This window comes from Trichomycterus rosablanca, chromosome 27 (assembly GCF_030014385.1).
Source record: "Trichomycterus rosablanca isolate fTriRos1 chromosome 27, fTriRos1.hap1, whole genome shotgun sequence".
Classification (NCBI taxonomy): Eukaryota; Metazoa; Chordata; class Actinopteri; order Siluriformes; family Trichomycteridae; genus Trichomycterus; species Trichomycterus rosablanca.
The window spans coordinates 9,171,637-9,185,548 of NC_086014.1; positions in this window are offsets into that span (position 1 = coordinate 9,171,637).

Below are 13,912 nucleotides of genomic sequence, written 5' to 3' on the forward strand. Positions count from 1 at the left end.
CCAGCATTGACAGTGAGGTGTTTAAAACTCCATCAGCGCTGCTGTGTCTGATCCACTTATACCAGCACAACACACACTAACACACCACCACCATGTCAGTGTCACTGCAGTGCTGAGAATGATCCACCACCTAAATAATACCTGCTCTGTGGTGGTCCTGTGGGGGTCCTGACCATTGAAGAACTGCATAAAAGGGGGGTAACAAAGCATGCAGAGAAACAGATGGACTACAGTCAGTAATTGTAGAACTTTAAAGTGCTTCTATATGGTAAGTGAAGCTGATAAAATGGACAGTGAGTGTAGAAACAACAGTTTTTACATTCCAGTAGCATCATTGCACTCACCTTAGTAATTTATTCACTTTCCCACTAGGTACATTTATCATATCTACGACAAACAGAAGTTCCCTCATTTACAAGGACAAAGCAGAGAAAGAGTCAAGGTCCTTCTAGAAGTTAAAAAACACTGACAAAAATACATAATTTGTTCATTGACACGTCCTCTATAATAACTAAACGCTAATATTTCTCATTTCATCAAGACTAATGACCAACGTAGGTGTCACGTCGCCTGTTTTAAGGAGAAACAAACAACCTCTGGGTGTAACCTCCTACCTTCTGACTTTCAAACACCTGTACATGTTTAGGACATGTTCTAAGCCCCGGGAAAAAGAAAGAAGATAGGGAGGACGATGAAAAGAGAAAGGATGGAGGGGTTTTAAGTTGTCTCTATTTGATTTTTGAGCTTAAAAGATTTGAAATAAAAAAGAACATGAAATCACACACTCAGTCTATTTCAAGCCACGTTAATGGGTTCCGATTACAGTTTATTGGTCAATATTATGTTTAGGGATGTTCTGATCACGTTTTTTTGTTCCCGATCCCGATCATTAATTTTCTTCCTGATCCGATACCGAGTCTCAAACCGATACTTCTATTTTCTAGATATTGTCTAGATAAGAACTAGATAATACTGTTCACACAGTGCACGCTTCAAGTACATTACAGTTATTCAAATTAATCCAATGTATATGTTTAACAACTGAATAGCTCTGCAGTGCTGTAGGAAAAAAATTGCCTGCATCCAAGCTATTGCTTAATGTTCTAATGGTCTAAACAAACTTACTGCAGCATTGTAGTAGTAAAACTAGAACACTCAGAATGAAGTGAAGGTTCTTTTTGAGGAAAATCGGCATCTCTGCCGTGTTAGCGGACAGCCGGTTCCTCTTCTCATCATATAATAATAAACTCGCTGTATTCGGCTGAGTGTTTATTTTTTAGGTGCCGTATCAAATTGGTAGTAATTGTAAATCGTTTGGTTAAATGATATCTGGTTTGTTTCTTATGAGCCTCCGTACTTGTATGAGTGTTGTAACTGTAACAAACTTTTCTGTGGTTGTATTGTGACAATGGTTTGATGGACGTTTCTACGCGAAGTGAGTGTATTTTGACCCTTTGGGGCTTCCATAGTGCATGGAATAGTGTGCTTGGCTAACGCGATGACTCTAGCTGTCCGCTATTCGGTACCATAACAGAAGAAGTTAATAAAGTGTTGTGTATTAAAATTCTACAGTAATGAACGCAGCTCTGCTCCTACCGCCTCGTGAAACGCTCGCATTGCAGACATTACACTTCACTGTTGGACTTGTTTCACTTTCCAATTTAAAGTATTTCCACACAGCAGACATGCTGATGTAAAACAAAGGATCGGGCTTAGGATCGGCCTTAGTAAAGCCGATACCGATCAGTTAAAAAAATGCCTTGATCGGCCCCGATTCCGATCTTTGAGATCGGATCAGGACATCCCTAATTATGTTGTTTTATTAGTACAGTTGAATCAGTTCATCTGGACACAAGTTGGTTGTAGACATACAGTGTATCACAAAAGTGAGTACACCCCTCACATTTCTGCAGATATTTAAGTATATCTTTTCATGGGACAACACTGACAAAATGACACTTTGACACAATGAAAAGTAGTCTGTGTGCAGCTTATATAAGAGTGTAAATTTATTCTTTTCTCAAAATAACTCAATATACAGCCATTAATGTCTAAACCACCGGCAACAAAAGTGAGTACACCCCTAAGAGACTACACCCCTAAATGTCCAAATTGAGCACTGCTTGTCATTTTCCCTCCAAAATGTCATGTGATTTGTTAGTGTTACTAGGTCTCAGGTGTGCATAGGGAGCAGGTGTGTTCAATTTAGTAGTACAGCTCTCACACTCTCTCATACTGGTCACTGAAAGTTCCAACATGGCACCTCATGGCAAAGAACTCTCTGAGGATCTTAAAAGACGAATTGTTGCGCTACATGAAGATGGCCAAGGCTACAAGAAGATTGCCAACACCCTGAAACTGAGCTGCAGCACAGTGGCCAAGATCATCCAGCGTTTTAAAAGAGCAGGGTCCACTCAGAACAGACCTCGTGTTGGTCGTCCAAAGAAGCTGAGTGCACGTGCTCAGCGTCACATCCAACTGCTGTCTTTGAAAGATAGGCGCAGGAGTGCTGTCAGCATTGCTGCAGAGATTGAAAAGGTGGGGGGTCAGCCTGTCAGTGCTCAGACCATACGCCGCACACTACATCAAATTGGTCTGCATGGCTGTCACCCCAGAAGGAAGCCTCTTCTGAAGTCTCTACACAAGAAAGCCCGCAAACAGTTTGCTGAAGACGTCAACAAAGGACATGGATTACTGGAACCATGTCCTATGGTCTGATGAGACCAAGATTAATTTGTTTGGTTCAGATGGTCTCAAGCATGTGTGGCAGCAATCAGGTGAGGAGTACAAAGATAAGTGTGTCATGCCTACAGTCAAGCATGGTGGTGGGAATGCCATGGTCTGGGGCTGCATGAGTGCAGCAGGTGTTGGGGAGTTACATTTCATTGAGGGACACATGAACTCCAATATGTACTGTGAAATACTGAAGCAGAGCATGATCCCCTCCCTCCGGAAACTGGGTCGCAGGGCAGTGTTCCAGCATGATAATGACCCCAAACACACCTCTAAGACGACCACTGCTTTATTGAAGAGGCTGAGGGTAAAGGTGATGGACTGGCCAAGCATGTCTCCAGACCTAAACCCAATAGAACATCTTTGGGGCATCCTCAAGTGGAAGGTGGAGGAGCGCAAAGTCTCGAATATCCGCCAGCTCCGTGATGTCGTCATGGAGGAGTGGAAAAGCATTCCAGTGGCAACCTGTGAAGCTCTGGTAAACTCCATGCCCAGGAGAGTTAAGGCAGTTCTGGGAAATAATGGTGGCCACACAAAATATTGACACTTCAGGAACTTTCACTAAGGGGTGTACTCACTTTTGTTGCCGGTGGTTTAGACATTAATGGCTGTATATTGAGTTATTTTGAGGGAAGAATAAATTTACACTGTTATATAAGCTGCACACAGACTACTTTTCATTGTGTCAAAGTGTCATTTTGTCAGTGTTGTCCCATGAAAAGATATACTTAAATATCTGCAGAAATGTAAGGGGTGTACTCACTTTTGTGATACACTGTACTTTTCATCACTCATCCAAGTGACTTCTTCAGTCTGAGCTGGTGGTGAATACCCCAACCTTATATGCAATTGATTATATGATCAGGTCTATGTATATGCAAATAACAATGACCATTAATTACAAAGGTCATGTGTGCCTTTCACATATGATTGGGGCATAGCTGCGATCACGGCGTTGTAACATGGTGAGAGATGTACTCTCAGGCCCATCCCTCGGTTCAGGAATGATCGTTCCCTCTTCACATAGATGGCCTCTTTGACTCCCTGTTCAAACCAGCGTTCTTCCTTGTCAAGGATCTTCATCATTAAATGAGTGACCGCTGGCTTGCAGATGAGTGTAAACTGTGGAGTCCTGACCAGAGGAGGTTGATCTTCTACATTTACATTTACATTTTCAGCATTTAGCAGACGCTTTATCCAAAGCGACTTACAGTACTGCCACACTATATTATAGGGTTAGAGGCCTTGCTCAAGGGCACAATAGTAGCAACCTGGCAGTCGTGGGACTTGAACCAGCGACCGTTTGATTAATAGTCCAGTGCCTTAACCACTAGGCTACAACTGCCCTATGTTGTGCCATCCGTTTTGCCAGGGGCTGTTTAATTTCCTCGATGTTTACAGTTCCCGGTATTCCTCCTGGCACTCTGTTTGTGTCTGAGGATCCGGTCCTTAGGGTGAACTAGTTTCTGGCGTAGCGTGTTTTGGGGTTTGAAAGCAATATGGCATCGCAATTGTTCAGCTACTTCCGTCACATACATAACCACCACTGGTTTGCGCTTAGACCGTGGTCGTCCTTTTCCCTTAGATTCGCTGGAGCTGCCAGATTTGACGAACGCCCAGTTGGAATAACCGCATCCACCCAGGGCCTTCTTAATATGAGATTTCTGTCTTTCCTTGTCCGTAGTGTCAGTGGGAACGCTGTTTGCTCGGTGGTGCAGCGTCCTGATGACTCCTAGTTTGTGGTATGTGTCGGTTTGCGATACACATCTACTTTCAAATGTCCCCCTCGAATAGCAATTTCACAATCTAAGAAGGCTAAACTGTTGTTACTTGCATCCTCCCTTGTGAACTTGATACGTTTGTCCACCGAGTTGATGTGGTCTGTGAAATGTGGTACTTCCTCAGGATTCATCAAGAGAGTCAGCACATATTCATTTACATGTGATCGAACAAATTACATTAATTATAGTTTCATTGGCACTGCTTACAAATGCAAACTTGGCCGACTTCTATAAAGACATACAGTTTGGATAGAATTGCGGTAATTAAACACAATCTGCATCAAAAATGATGCCAAACAGATTAAAACAACAAAACTAATTCTTCCCAATGCCACTTTAAATTGAATTATTCGAGCACATGGGATGGATCAACATCTGTCCTTTCGTCCTTCTTTGAGTTGTACTCGCTTCGGATTCTGAAGACATGCAGTATGTATGAAGTGTACGTACTCGAACCGAAGAGAATCGGCGATATTTCATCGTGATGGGCATAATTAAAAATTGAATTAACGAGTCCACTAAAAGTGTGAGGACAGCCTTCACTCCGTTTCCATCCCATCTGTCAGGCCATAAATCTCTCAGGGTGGAAGATTTATGGACCAGAAGCGCTTCCATAATAACATGAATAATTCACCTAATGTCATCTGTTCGGAAACGCGATCCGATCCAATCCGATCCCGTCCGAACGACTTCGCGTAGTCCAGTGTCTGTCTGAGCGTCACGCCGCCAATCTTACATCAAAGGCCTGCAGGGTAATGCGCTCATTCGCTTTAATCAGCTTCAATCCTTTGGTGACCTTCAATCCAACAGCACAATATGTACAGTGTATAATTCATACACTCACTTCCTGCGAGCTGCGGAGTGGATCGGGTGCTCAAGCTCGTCAAGGGAGCCGCGAATTACCCCAGATGACGGGCCGCCACTGTGGAAGTGAGTTTGTCAGGTGCGTCGAGTAATTGTACAGATCGTTTTAGCCTTTTTATTCAAAAGCGGCGTCTGTTTGAGAACTTTTTAGCGGATGGAAAAGATCGTCACCACACACACACACCTTAATCCTCTCATTTTATCACAGCGAGTGGCAATTCCATCAGCTCTATCAGAGACAGACATGTCTAGTCTCCTGTTGCTTCATGTCCAAACTAAACTGTGTAATTCACGCCGAGAGGAGACTAATCTTCCTCAGTCTGGGTACCAGTCAGGTCGGCAGAGTGAATGTGTGTGTATAGGTGTGTGTATGCGTGTGTGTGTGTGTGCATGTTCACCTGCCAGCAGCAACACAAAGTGGATGGAAATAATATCAGCATGGGTTGAACAATATGCATATAAAAAGGTGAAGTGATAACCTATCAACCTGTAATTTTAAGGGAGTCTTTCAAAGGTGCCACTGTCACCCTTGGCTTGCTCAGCAGGGTTTTTGGTGTGTTGGTCCTGGGGTCTGTAAAGTTGCTTTTAGACATGTCTACAAATAAATTTACTTGACTGGACCTTTGTCATTTTCATACTCCCAAGGTTCTGTGGCTATTGGTCTAGCATTATCTGTGAAAGCAAAGAGTTAGTTAGTTAGTTGGACCCTTGACTGATACCTGGCATGCTAGTGGGTTATCCCGCCATAGCCCATTGCTTTAAATAGCCTGAGGCTAGCTGTGTTAGCTTAGTATGCAAAAACTGCGGCGACGTAATCAGCCTAATCGTCTAGATTAAGTAGTGCGTCTAAATAGCCTGCTTTATAAATTTGATGTCTTATTAGAATCATCAATATGTAGGCAGCTGCCTAGGAAGGCAGTAGGCAGCTGCCTAGGAAGGCAGTAGGCAGCAAGGCCGCTCACTAGGTTTTCAGACAGACTAGCTCTGGGCAGTCTGGTGCTCTCATGTTTCACTGATTTTGCTGACCGGTACGACATGTTGTCTTCTGGCTGTGCCTGGTTTTCGAGCCCTAGGACCGGAACTGCCCACCCTGACTGTAGACACAGGTGCAGAGCTTGGGGGTTCTAGATCATAGAGATTTATGGGGATCAGGGATGTTGAGTTAATTTCGTTCTGCCTCTTTCGTACGATCACTCAGGAGTTGGGCGTTGATGTCCTGTGAAAGTCCTCATGGCCGTGTTACCTCCTAGTCCTCCTTCTTAGTTATTCTGTAATAATTAGGGGTGGCGGATTCTCATGTCCCAGTCTTTGTTCTCTGCTAAATGGATATTTTACTCTTAATGATTTGACTACAGTCCAAAACCCAGTCGCAGTTTGGAATGTGTTGAATCTGAAGAAACACTTGACTGCAGTGATGTTCTGCCTACCGGGACAAACGAAGAGCTTCAGCTCTCAGAGCATGTGTTTGTGACTTAAAAAATCTGAACGCTTGTCTTTGCGAGCATATGCTGTAGTGTGTGTGTGTGTGTGTGTGTATGTGTGTATGTGTCAGAGAGACTCAGGACTCACCTGTCTAGATTCCTGTGTGTCCAGCAGCTCATGTATCCTGTCAAAGTGAGGTGAGAGAGAGACAAAGACGGCATGACCAGAAGGGCCTCCGGTGCCAAATACAGGGGTCGTCACTTCATTCACTTACACACACACACACATACACACACAGAGTGAGAATGAGACCGAGCCATGTGGCAGTGATTTGCCTCTGACAAGCCCTGTCAAAGCTTTCGAACGAGGCCATACTGCACTGTCATTCGCACCTGGATTCTGACGACTCCCACTGCAGCAAGAAACCAGAAAAAATAAGAAAGAAATGAAAGGAAAACACGTCCTGTTTTAACTCTTTATGTTTTCATACTTTCTATCTGAGCTTCTGAACAGCACAACTTAAACTACAACCCCAAATCAGAAAAAGTTGGGACAGTAAAGCATTTACCACTTTGTAATGTTGCCATTCCAAGTGATTTAGTGTTTCAGGTTTTATATTGTCCCATTCTTCCTGTAAACACGTCTTGTGCAACAGTACGGGGTCGTCATTCTCCACACATTCTCTATTGGGTACAGATCAGGACTGCAGGCGGGCCAGTCCAGTACCCGTACCCTCTTCTTTTGCAGAAAAATGCATGGACGTCCGTGGAAAACGGTGACGTCTTGAAGGCAGCACATGTTGCTCTAAGATCTCAATGTACTTTTCTGCATTGATGCTGCCATCACAGAAGTGGAAATGACCTTTGCCAAGGGCACTGACACAGCACCATACTATGACAGACCCTGGCTTTTGGACTTGTTCCTGATAACAGTCTGGATGGTCCTTTTCGTTTTTGGTCCGGAGCGCACAGCGTCCGTTTTTTCCAAAAAGACCATGATGATCCATCCTAGATGCCTCTGAGCCCAGAGAAGTTGACGCCGCTTCTGGACATGGTTAACATGAGGCTTCTTTTTTGCACAGTAAAGTTTTAAGTGGCATTTGTGCATGTAACTCTGTATTGTAGTGCTTGACAAAGGTTTGCCAAAGTAAACCCTCACCCATGTGGTTATATCAGCTATTGTTGAGTGGCGGTTCTTGATGCAGTGCCGTCTGAGGGATCGAAGATCATGGGTGTTCAGCTTAAGCTTACATTTTAGTTCGTTTAAGACGCTTATATCCCAAGCGACTTACTATTATGACTGAATACAATTCAAGCAATTGAGAGTCCAATGCCTTGCTCAAGGGCCCAACAGTGGCAATTTGGCAGTGATGGTACCTGGAGGCTTTGGCCCAGCAATGGTTGAGTTCTTTCACCATCTACCATACTAATATTGTGAAAAGATTAAGGGAATCTTAGTCAGTGTAGGACAAGGTCAGACACTGTTGTTGTTTATGACTTTTGAACACTCAGACAGTCATGCTTCTGTGATAAATAGGATTAGTCACATGGTCTCCAGAGTACTTTAGAAAACCATTGTCAGTTAACTCAGTATGCAGCTGGAGCAGGAAATGCAACCTGAAACTCTATCTACTCTATCTATGCCCGTCCGAAGAGGGTACATTTGGCAGACACACGCTCCCTCCAATGTGTGCACAGTCCACCAACCACTTCTAATTCTCTCATACTTTGGTGTATTCATGCAGGAGGCCAGTCTTGTGCCTGGAGAGTCACACACTGATCTCCACATTTCTCCTTTTCTGTACAGGTGCCCTTTACACAGGTCTTTACACAGCATCGAAGACCCCACTTACTTTTAGTCCAGTCTTTTCCCACCCAGCTGACTAGTGGTCAATTTTGCCTGCTAGGCGACGCCATAATCAGAGAGCTGCACCACCTGAGCACTCTTCTTCTTCCTTCAGCTTCTTTTTATAATGTCTCTGTCCAGGTTCATTGGTGGTATGAAAAAGGGGAGGCGTGTATGCGCACGGTAGGGCCCCACGAGGCGCTGTGGAATCTGATGGAGGCTTTCAGTAAGTTCTTAATTCCTAAAGCTATGATACAGCACCCTACTGAGGAAGCTGAGCTGCCTTAGATCACTGTCTACAAACGAGAAAATCACTTTGATCACCACGCTCTCCTTCAGTAAAGCTTTAAAGCCTGGGACTAGGTACACCCTATGCTGGGAGAAACTCCGTAGCCGACTCTCTTACCTCTCTTTCTTCTTTCTCCCACATACTGACAGTAACATAATGCCCACAAATTTTTTTTTTATCTTAATCGTTCTGAGCTTTCATCACCACAACCTGGACCACAGAGAACCTGAATGAGAGGTTCCAGCAAACTGGCCTAATCCAGATTTTGGATAAAATAAGAATGCAGTGTTCCTTACATTGACTTTTATTTGATTGCAGACAGTTTGAACCCAAGAAATTTGATGTTTTCTCTGCTCAACTTCATTCCATTTCAAAAAGTTGGGACGGGAACAATTTAGGGCTAGTAATGAGGTGATGTCAACAGGTGATTGTAATCATGGTTTGCTACTTTGATGAGCAAAGATGCTCAGAGGATCTCCTGTATTTCCATATTTCTCCCTCTACAGTGCATAACATCATTAAACGATTCAACGAATCTGGAGGAATTTCAGTGCGTAAAGGCCAAGGACGCAAGCTTAAGCTGAACGCCCGTGATGTTCGATTCCTCAGACGACACTGCATCAAGAACCACCACTCAACAATAGCTGATATAACCACATGGGTAAGGGATTACTTTGGCAATACCTATGCCAAACACTACAATACAGAGTTACATGCACAAATGCCACTTAAAACTATACTGTGCAAAAAAGAAAGCCTTATGTTAACCATGTCCAGAAGCGGCGTCGACTTCTCTGGGCTGGGAGGCATCTAGGATGGACCGTCACACAGTGGAAACGTGTATTGTGGTCTTTTTTGAAAAGAATCCAAAGACAAAAAAGACCATCCAGACTGTTATCAGGAACAAGTCTAAAAGCCAGGGTGTGTCATGGTATGTGGCTGTGTCAGTGCCCTTGGCAAAGGTCATCTTTTCCAGGGACGTCCATGCATTTTTTAACAAGACGATGCAAAACCACATGCTGCACACATTACAAAGGCATGGCTGTCTTGAACTGTACCCAATAAAAAATGTAAGGAGAATTTTGAAACTAAAAATGTGATGACAACACTGTACTATACAACATTACAAAGTGGTAAATGCTTTACTGTCCCAACTTTTTTGGAATGTGTGGATATATATTAACAAATAATCTTGGTACTACTCATGGTGTCTTGCACCTCATATTCTTTTTAGCTGTTAACTTAGCTTTAGCCTAGGCTTTGAATTGATTGAAGTGATTTTGGGTTGTATCATAATATAAATTGTGTTACAAATGTATTTAAATATGACGAATACTGGTAAGTGACGGGTATTCAAGGCTATACGCTAACTCAGCTACAATTTTACCTGAGTAATTAAGCAGCAATTAGCAATTCCACTTTCACCACTGTGAGTGCTTATATTAAGGACATTACAGTAGTAAAACATTTCTGCTATGAACTTTAAACCAGACATACTGTAAGAAAGAATATTTAGCCAATTATTCAATCTTGATTAAGGACTTTTACTCCGTCTCATATATCCACCCCATTTACTCTGTGTTAGCAGTTATTAATAAATGATAGCGAGCTTTACACAGTCAAAGTTGTAATAAACTATAATTGCATTTCTTAAAAATAAAGCCACACAGTAAAGGCCAATGCTTAATGACCTGGTCAGGATTATCTCTTCATCACGGGACCTGTTAGTGGGTGGGATATATTAGACAGCAAGTGAACATTTTATCCTCAAAGTTTATGTGTAAGAAGCAGGAAAAATAAACAAGCGCTTGACAAGGGCCAGATTGTCTTGGCTAGACGACTGGGTCAGAGCATCTCCAAAACTACAGCTCTTGTGGGGTGTTCCTGGTCTGCAGTGGTCAGTATCTATCAAAGGTGGTCCAAGGAAGGAACAGTGGTAAACCGGAGCATTAAAACTGGACCACGGAGCAATGGAAGAAGGTGGCCTGGTCTGATGAATCACATTCTCTTTTACATCACGTGGATGCCCGGTAGCGTGTGCGTCGCTCACCTGGGGAACACATGGCAACAGGATGCACTATGGGAAGAAGTTCTACTGGGAAACCTTGGGTCCTGCCGTCCATGTGGATGTTACTTTGACATGTACCACCTACCTAAGCATACCTGAGCACAACAACGAGTTTGAGGTGTTGACTTGGCCTTCAAGTTCTCCAGATCTCAATCCAATCGAGCATCTGTGGGATGTGCTGGACAAACAAGTCCGATCCATGGAGGCCCCACGTCACAACTTACAAAAGTTAATGGATCTGCTGCTAACATCTTGGTGTCACATACCACAGCACATTTTCAGGGGTCTAGTGGAGTCCATGCCTTGAATGTTATGCCTGATCGGTGGTAAGACTCAACTAATGGTTTGTGTATGTTGGTTTACTTTCCTCTATTGTTTTTTATCATCACTTTTTTGTCGTTTAAGACTCCAAAACTCTCTAAGCATGTAAATTGTGTAACAGTGAAACTTATTTTGTGTGTAGTCTAAAGTCTAAAGTACCTTTAGAAAGATTTATAAGGTTCCGTTGGATCATTTTAAAGCCTTATGAGAAGGATGACACATCGGCTCGTCTGCCAATAAGCCAGTCTATCCTATCCTACAAGCGAAAGCTATAGACTGACAGCACGATACGGGCAGATACGTGCAGAAATGATCTTTTTCATCGAAGCAAACCCAAAAATGATGGGGTGGGGGAGACAAAAAGATGGAAAAGTTCCTCTGTCTCTAGATAAAAAGGAATAGGAAGGCCTTATTATCCATCCACATTTGCATGATGAGAAAACACAGCTCATATTCATCTTGGTAAAGTCGTAATAAATGATTTCAACAGCATCATCATCAATTTTATGCAGGTACGCCTGCGAAAATCACTCACTTCAATCAAAAGGGCTCCGAGTCTGAGCGCGCCGTCTCATTTTTTATAATCACTCATACATATGTACCACAGGAATTAAGAAAGTGGAATTTGAAAAAGGAGGAGGAGAATTTACCTTGAAGAGTGAATCGTCATCCGTGTTATGATCTAATAACGTACGGAATGTTATAAAGGGTGGCCACTGTGTTGAGAACAAAGGAGTGTATGTGATAATGGATAAAAAAGATAGTATATTGAAATGGGGTCCAATATCAAATCAGTACAAAGTTATCAGATGCTTCATTATTAAAAAAAAAGAATAAGAAACCCTGGTTTCTCTTGACAAAGGCATAAGAAATACTCATTGATACAGCTTCAGCCTTGAGAGCTTGAGACAACCTGAGACTAGGATTCAGGTCTGGGCTCTGGCTGGGCCACTCAAGGACATTCACTCAGTTGACTTTCTCCAAAGCCACTCGTTTGTTCTCTTGGCTGTGCGCTTCGGGTCGTCATGTTGGAAGGTAAACCTTCACCCCAGTCTGAGGTCCAGAGCGCTCTGGAGCAGGTTTTCTTTAAGGATCTCGGTGTACTTAACTGCGGTCCCTATATATCTGGTACCAAGATGTCAGCAGCAGATCCTTTAACTCCTGTAAGTTGTGAGGTGGGGCCTCCATGGATCGGACTTGTTTGTCCAGGACATCCCACAGATGCTCGATCGGATTGAGATCTGGGGAATTTGGAGGCCAAGTCAACACCTCAAACTCGTTGTTGTGCTCCTCAAACCATCAGGGAATACCGTGTCCATGAAAGGGTGTACATGGTCTGCAAAAATGCTTAGGAAGGTGGTACGTGGTGGTAAGTAACATCCACATGGATGGCAGGACCCAAGGTTTCCCATGCAGCAGAACGTTGCCCAAAGCATCACACTGCCTCCACCGGCTTGCCTTCTTCCCCATGTGTTCCCCAGGTAAGCGACACACACGCACCCGGCCATCCACGTGATGTAAAAGAAACCGTGATTCATCAGACCAGGCCGCCTTCTTCCATTGCTCCGTGGTCCAGTTCTGATGCTCACGTGCCCATTGTTGGCGCTTTCATCGGTGGGCAGGGGTCAGCATGGGCACCCTGACTGGTCTGCAGCTATGCAGCCCTATACGTAACAAACTGTGATGCACTGTGTATTCTGACACCTTTCTATCAGAGCTACAGTAGCTCGTCTGTTGGATCGAACCACACGGGCCAGCCTTCGCTCCTTACTTGCATCAATGAGCCTTGGATGCCCTGCACCACTTTTGATAGATACCGACCACTGCAGACCGGGAACACCCCACAAGAGCTGCAGTTTTGGAGATGCTCTGACCCAGTCGCCTAGCCATCACAATTTGGCCCTTGTCAAACCCGCTCAAATCCTTACGCTCGCCCATTTTTCCTGCTTCTAACACATCAACTCTGAGGATAAAATTTTCACTTGCTGCCTAATTGCTGCCATTCTCATGGCGTAAATAGCTATAGCGATCTATGACAATGATGTGCGTAGGTGGCGCTGCTGTGTATTTTGCATAAACTCGTCTGTATTAGTTTTTCTGGAACTTCCGTGTATATACTAGAGATGAAGTAAATTAAACTCTTTACGTTACAGTAAGTCCAGATTACCATATTTTACCTGTGCTTATAAACAAATAATTCTTCGTCGCAGTCGTCACCAAACAACATCACAGTTAATTACCACGGCACTTTTTTAAAAATGATGACGGGTCAACGTTCAGATTAGAGTGAAAGTGCTGCTTAATAGGGTCTTGTAACGACGTAATGAGTTACCATCATACTCATCAATTAGTGTTTTCCTAGCTCATTACACAATAATTAGAAAGGCACTGTCTTGTTTCTCCAATTATCCTCTGACAACGTATCTGTCTCTACCTCACGGTTGCTTGGCAATGCCCAATATTTACCTCTAGAACAATGGATTGTTGTTAGACAGATGCATATATTATGTTGATCATGATTAAATTAGCATACCAGTCAGCTCAGAGATGTTAGTCTATTGTGTTTTAATATGGGTGGATTCAGAAAGT